Here is a 7,159-nt window from a genome sequence, read left to right as displayed (position 1 = left end):
ACATGTTACTGTTTTTGATGGAAAAGGTTGAATTAGGATTGGGGAAAACGTGATTCTGATAAAGGAATTTCAAAAGAGTTTAAAAATTATGACAGGTATATTTTAATTGTTCAAATTTTTAACAAATTAGCCTATTAAGAAAATTGCCTGGGAAAATAGGCTTTCATGCAAAGAAAGCTATGGAGACCTAGTTGAGAGGGAGCAATGTGGGTAAAGATAGCTCATTTTCACACTAAACAAACTTCAGAAACCTTACTGTAAATCCTGTAGGTTCCCTTGAGAATTGTCCTTACCCAGGAAATATACTCTCACTGTGTGAAATTCAAAGTTCTTAAGAAAACTAAGACATCAAATTTTGTGAATTGACCTTTAATTACCCAAATTATTCTTTGAAAAAGATAATTTGGGTCAAAATACTTAGGGAGAAAGGGCCCTTCAAAATGAAAGAAGGTATTGGGTTCACACTTTTCTGTTTGTAACACTTTCCACAATGTCTTTGCACGTGAAGCACTGAAACACAGAAAAAAATCTGATTGGTTACGCCAATGATTACACATTTCTAAGTAGCTCACAAAAAATAATATCCTTATTAACATGAGGTAGTGAAGACTTCTCTTATTACATAAGCCAAAATGTTTGGGATCAGAAAAGAATTGAGAAAATTGAAAGGGGAAGAAAACAATGTTCTTAGAAGCCCTATCTAAGCATACTGAGTTCAGCAGTGGAGGGAGGCCAAAAATTTTGATATAGATTGTCTTAATATTTTTGCTACCTAAAGTGATTTTACAGAGCCTATTTGGCTCACTACAATGTAGAACAGTTTGAATGAGGACAGGAAAATAAATTCTACGTCCAAATGAGGCAACTTAAAAGAGTTTTAAAAGAGAAACCATGAAGATGTAGCGGGGTGGGGTAGGGAGGAGATCTTATAGTCTTTCAGCTTCACTGGACTTGAAGTCAAGAAGCTGTGCTTAATTGGAAATCAGGGAAGAGCTAAGAGGAGGACATAGAATTAGGACATAGAAGTATTGTCCTTTGTAATAGACACTGTTACCCAAGGTATGGATGATTTAACTCTATTCTATTCCATACATCTTGCTGAGCAAATGCAAGACTAAGAAAAAATAATCTATTGAAATAATTTTGCAAAGAATAACTTCACTGATCCTGATATGGTATCTATGGAGAGTCTTAAGAGAGAACATAAAAGTGGAGTATACTTCGGTTTCCTCTAAGCATCTTGTTAGCAAAATATATCTTTGAGGTTAGAAGTGATTGAACCAAAAAGTAGTGGAGTACTTATTTTTGTGGAACTTTAGACAGAAGAAGACTTTCAAGGTAAAAGAAAAAAAGTATAGCTAAATATTTGTGATCACAGCTTCTTGGATCCATTTTTTGGAGACAAAGTTTTACATTAGAGTTTGTCCTCATTAACATAGATGGATTTTCATGGCAACCAAATGCAAGGGTGAAGCTTAATGGACTCCCTTGGACAAGTAAACAGCATGGTAGAAAAAAATGGCAAATAATATTTAGGAAATTAGTTTGGCTAATTACTTTGCCAGAACAAAGAATGAAAGATATAATTCAAAATCACTTGACTTAAAAGTATGAAGAAAGAGTAGTGAAGAGAGATGAGAGAAAACATAGAGGACTCTTCTGTCTCCAGTGGAGTAATGGATTCTTTATCTTGTTTCTTCCATTCTATCTTCACAAGCTATCAAGTGTGGCTGAGGACTGGAGTATCCATTGCAGACAAAGAGAACTCACAGAAGAAAATATTTGCAGCAGATGTAGGTGATTCACAACCTTAGACAATCTACTTAAATCTGTTCAAAATTCTCTGCTACCCCAAACTGCCCTCTTTGAACAGCTTTGTTTTACTAGTCCCAAGACTACCCTTCATGAACTATTTAAAATTTTGAGAGGTCATATACATCCTCTCTAGAGATTGCTGTTTGGTTGTGATTTTTGTGTGTTTTTGTTTTTTGTTGTGTTTTTTAATTAAATTTCAAAAGGTTGTGCAAGTGTATTACAATAAATATGTCCATCTAATTGTCCAATGCTCCTGGATCAGAGTGACTCCTTCTATCATTCTCAACCAACCCCTTCTCCAAGATGTATTTCAGATTTATCACTTCCTTTATCACATGTGTACATTGAGTATTCTAGCTGTACTTGCCCCTTGTTCCATTTTTCATTCATTCTGTCTTTACTATTATTCCCCTCTGGTTTCAACTTCCTGATAGTCATTCTGTTAAACTGTTAATATTTTGAAAGGTTTATATAATATCCATGGAGTTTCAATCCTGCGTACACTTGAACTGATGTCAGCTTATATTTCCATAGTTCATTCATCTGCAATAACAATTTGCAAGACTGGAGATGTGAAGCACCTAGACATGATTTTATTCTCATCCATTTGTAAGATTAATCTTTAGTCAACAAGAAAGTTTAAAAATGGCTTAGAATATATTCCTAACTACCAAATTTTATAAATGGCTTTGAAAAAAGGTTTGTGATTATTTTATTTTACATGGGATAATATTTTCTACTACCTATAAGTTTTGGAAAAAGAAGACGACTACAATTTACTACTATACAGGAATATGGTAGAAATAGAAGACAGATTTTATGTTTGTCACATCTCTGATGAGTACCCATATTCATGACTTTAAGTCATATTTCTTACTATGTTAGACTGATAGGTAAAACATAAAACAACATATGATAAAGCAACTATTTGTGACTTTTTAAAATGTACCTTAGTAAGTGATTAAACTTACTTTATTAGCTAGTGTTTGGGTTTGAATTATGGGAGGTTTTTCTATTTGACACATCTCTGTAAGGCACCTACTGAAAAACACAAATGGTGGGTGGTACTATTTCTACACTTTAATGAATGGTTGAACCTGTTTGGCATTAGTGCTGGGTAAATAAAACAACTCTATTGTAACTTGCACCCTAAACTTGAAAACTTTGTAATGTCAATATTGTCTACTTGTCAAATGTTATTTTGGTGTATGTGATTTTTAAAAAATTATTTGAAAAGGAATCTGTTTTCAGGAGATTAAGTGTAGGTTATCATTGGTTTGAGAATGATAACATTTTTATTCTACAGAAACAAGTTTTACTGAAGTACCAGTATTTTGAAGCATTAACGATCTTCTCAATTAATGTTTTTGTGAATTATATTTGACCTGTAAGTCAAGTTTTCCTAGCCTTGGTAGACCAATTATGGATCTATCGTTCTAGGAACTATTTATTTTTGCCTACTTATCCTGGACTGAAATCTTTGAGTAATCATTAGAAGAGGGGTATTAAAAATAATTTTGTGACATTTGTGATCTTGGTCACTCATATGGGCTGGTCATTTGTAAACTGAAAGTTTGAATTGCTGTACTGTCTCTCAGATTTTGTGATCTCATCTTTCATTTTAAGTTGCATTGCATTACACAATTGCTTACCACTAATTCCGGGGTCATAAGGAATTGAGATGGATTTTCAATTACTTTCTGTTAGCATGTTTCATGAGCCTAGGTGAGAAATCTTCCCCTTGTTATCAGATGAAGAGGATAACTAAGACCTGGGATCCTAGGACCCATGGGTCCTGCAGAAGAATAATACCTTTTAGATATCATATCAGCAAAATTTGGGTACAATCAGTAGAAATGCTTCAGAAATATAGAGAAAAACATTTTGCAACCAGTGAGTTAAAACAATAAACAGAGCAGCAGAGTAAAATCCCTTATAGATTAGAGGAAAACAATTGTTTTTTTTTTACAATGTGAATTCAGGAGACCAAGAATACTTAGAACATATCACAAGTTTATACCAAAGACATTGCATTGATACTTTTTATATTCTAATGTACATTCTAAACCTTATTATTTATATTCCAATCTATTTATTGTAATAAATGTCTATTTATTTGTCAAATTATCAATTAATTCTAGTAAGTTTCACTGTGTGAAATAAAATATCAGCACGTATAAATATAAAATATATAACTATAAAATATAAGAAAAAAGGCACATGTTTTGCAATGTTCTGTTGTGGTTAGGGTATCAAAGGCAACTGTGTTTTAAAATATTATTCCATTATTTCTACCTCAGTGTTTGGTAGAGTTGGACCTAAAGCTTTACCATTTGGAGATTTACAGCCTAGAGACAAGAGGAAACACTGTGATTAAAACATTACCAATTTAAGGCCTAATATCGAGGAGAAACATATAGACTTCTCTTGTAACTATGAAAATATTTGATGAAAGAAAGGCAGTAGTGTAAATTCCTGCCTGGATGGATGGTAGACAGGCCAGGACATTTGGTAATCATGCATGTGAAAATTTTTTTCACCTTCTTGGCTTTAGCTACTATTGAAATGTTAGGTATAAAAAACTATTATATTTTGATAAAATACCTTCTAGCCTAAATGATTCTGTCTTAACTGTTTATCTCTCTATGATCCCTTTTAACTAATATTAGTTTTGTTCCAATAAGAAAATTTATGCTGTCAGGGTAAGATATTCTGGTTGGTCTGTTGCTACAGGGAAGAAGAGTAAAGGGTCAGGTAGACATTTGTACCAGTAAGACATCATTTAGGAATTTTTAAGCTGCAGAAGTTTAGAAGTAGCTCTTAAGCAAGACTTACTTTGAATCCATTAGCTCCACAAAGCTAACTCAGTTTATAAATAAGTACTTGAAAAACAATCATCTTTGGACCTAGCTATAAAGGCTTCAAAGTATGATCAAATTTAAAATGAAAAAGACTTAAAATAGTCATAGACAAAAAAAATTGCAAATGTGAGCAATCGACCAAACAATATAAGCTTTTCCCAATATACACAGAATTTTAGAGAAGTAAGATCAATAACTTTTAGGAACAATAAGGTTTCCTAGTTACAAACAGTCAACCAAGGATATATGCCTGTATAAAGATTGCATCAATAACTACTTAAATTTACAGGCTACTACATGCTTCAGCAGGACGTTTACCCAAATTACTACAATATAGAGATTATCATGGCACTTGCACAAGGATGATATGAAAATTTGTGAAATACTCCATATTTTTCATTCTTGAGATGCAAGAAATGAAAAACAGTTATTAAAAATTGATTACAAAAATACAAGTCGTTATGTCGAAAAATGAACTTTACAACTTTGTGCGGGTGGAGGGGTAGCAGGGAGGATTGAGTGGGGGAGCAGGTGAAGGATGGGAATGGAAGGGAAGGGTAAATACAGGAGGAGGCTACAATGCTTGATAAGAAATGTACTCATTATCTTGCCCATGTAATTGTAACCCCTCTGTACAGTATTTTCACAATAAAAAATTTAAAAAGGCAAATGTAACAATATACGTAATTCATTGAACTGAAAGTTAGTTTGACATCAGTGCGTTAAATCCTCACCTTAGAATGGCCTTTACATAGCATAATCTTTACAAAACATTTGAAATTGGATAACATTGTCATTTTATCCCAAAGAAATAAAATACTATAAGGACCTAGGAAAAAAAAGGAATCTTAAACTTTTTCTATATGGAATGCTATCTGAAATAACACATTTATTAATGAACCTATATATTATAAAACAATGTATAATTCAAAGTATTATATCTAGGAGAGAATTAAATAGATTATGGACATTATACAAATAAAATACAGAGTATTTTAAAATATACTTTTTTCATACAAGCACCAGAAATATTTTTAGTTTCTGTACTACTCATTTCAACAGATAAGTTAAAGTGATTTCTGATTTAAAAATCACAAACCCTGCAGAAATCATTATAGATGTATACAAACAACTCTTGAATACATTTTGACATCAGTCAGGCAATTCACTTGAAGAATACTATGGAATCCATGAATTTTTAAAGTAAGATATTGCTGTTGCTTTGTATTGTGAAAATATTTTGTACAGACACAAAGATGGATTGGCATTTTTGAAATTTAAGAATCTTAACCAAACCATTATGAGTTAGGAGAACAATTTTTACAGCCTTCCACAATTTAAAAGAGGTAGTGATACATATTTATCCTTTTGGCAATATTAAATGCAGTTTCTTCCAAGTTGTTCTTCAGACCTGGTTTGATATAATGCTTCAATAGAAGGCGATCCAGCATATCTTCGCTATTTCTATTCCAAGCAGCAAGATGCAAGGGAGTCAAGAGGACTTTAGTTTGGGCATTGGTATCTGCCTCAATGTGAACTAAGAAAGCAGCCACTCTGGTATTATTCAATATATAAGCACTGTGCAGGGGTGTCTAGCCATTCACAGTAATTGCATGAATATCTGCCTTGAGCCACCAACTCATGGACAATGTCTAAGTGCCCACTGGAGGCTTCCCGATGAAGAGAGGTATATTCATCATCATCCCTAGTATTCACATGAGTGGCCTTTTAGGAAAGCAGTGTCTGCACTGTAGTAAGCCAATTATTTTCAGCAGCCCAAACAAAAATTTGCTTTAATACTTCTCCATTTTTTTTTTGCAAATGATGACATTCCTCACTTTTTCATCTTGTTCCTTGTCTTCATCAGAATTGCCTAACCAGAGACAGTGAGTACCAGTGGGAATGGGGTGCACATGTATTCCCTAATAGTTCACGTTGGTTGAACTGGTCAGAAAAATCCAGTGAATTTTCTACATCTGTTATTTCACCATGATTTTCTTTCTCTTTTTCCAATTTTACTATTGGAAATTATTCTAACTGGAGAGTAGGGAATTCATAGAGAGCAAAGGAAAGGTTTTCCTCCATATTCAAAGGTACAGACTGAAAATGGGACCAGTGGTGTCTTCATGTGCAGCTTATTATAGGAATGAGAAAATATGAAATAATGCCTTCTAAGTAAATGATTTGGGAAATGGCAGAGCAGAAAGTGAAATGATGCAACCAAAAATATAAAAGCAAAATAAATTAGGATAATTATGGAGCAGTCACATTATCTATGAGAACCATGAAAGGGAGAGAGGAAGAGAGAGACAGATGTACAATGACCTAGCTAGCCACAAAATCCATGCCTCTGATCAATTTATAGAGCAAACAATTTTATTTTTTAAAAGAGGTGGAAATGGAATTTATGAATTTACTTGAAATTAGTAAATACATTTTTATTAGCCTACATAAAGAGACATAGCTTTGACCAAATTACAGAC

At 33.1% G+C, this 7,159-nt stretch overlaps 1 pseudogene; it reads left to right on the top strand.

Annotated features, from left to right (window-relative positions):
- Positions 1 to 4,973: 4,973 nt before the first annotated feature.
- LOC138821731 (U6 spliceosomal RNA) lies at positions 4,974 to 5,073 on the top strand (annotated as a pseudogene).
- The last annotated feature ends 2,086 nt before the right edge of the window (positions 5,074 to 7,159 follow it).

This window comes from Dipodomys merriami, unplaced genomic scaffold (assembly GCF_024711535.1).
Source record: "Dipodomys merriami isolate MVZ:Mamm:240054 unplaced genomic scaffold, mDipMer1.0.p SCAF_931, whole genome shotgun sequence".
Classification (NCBI taxonomy): domain Eukaryota; kingdom Metazoa; phylum Chordata; class Mammalia; order Rodentia; family Heteromyidae; genus Dipodomys; species Dipodomys merriami.
The sequence above is the reverse complement of the archived record's forward strand: the minus strand, read 5'-3'. Positions and strand labels throughout refer to the sequence as shown.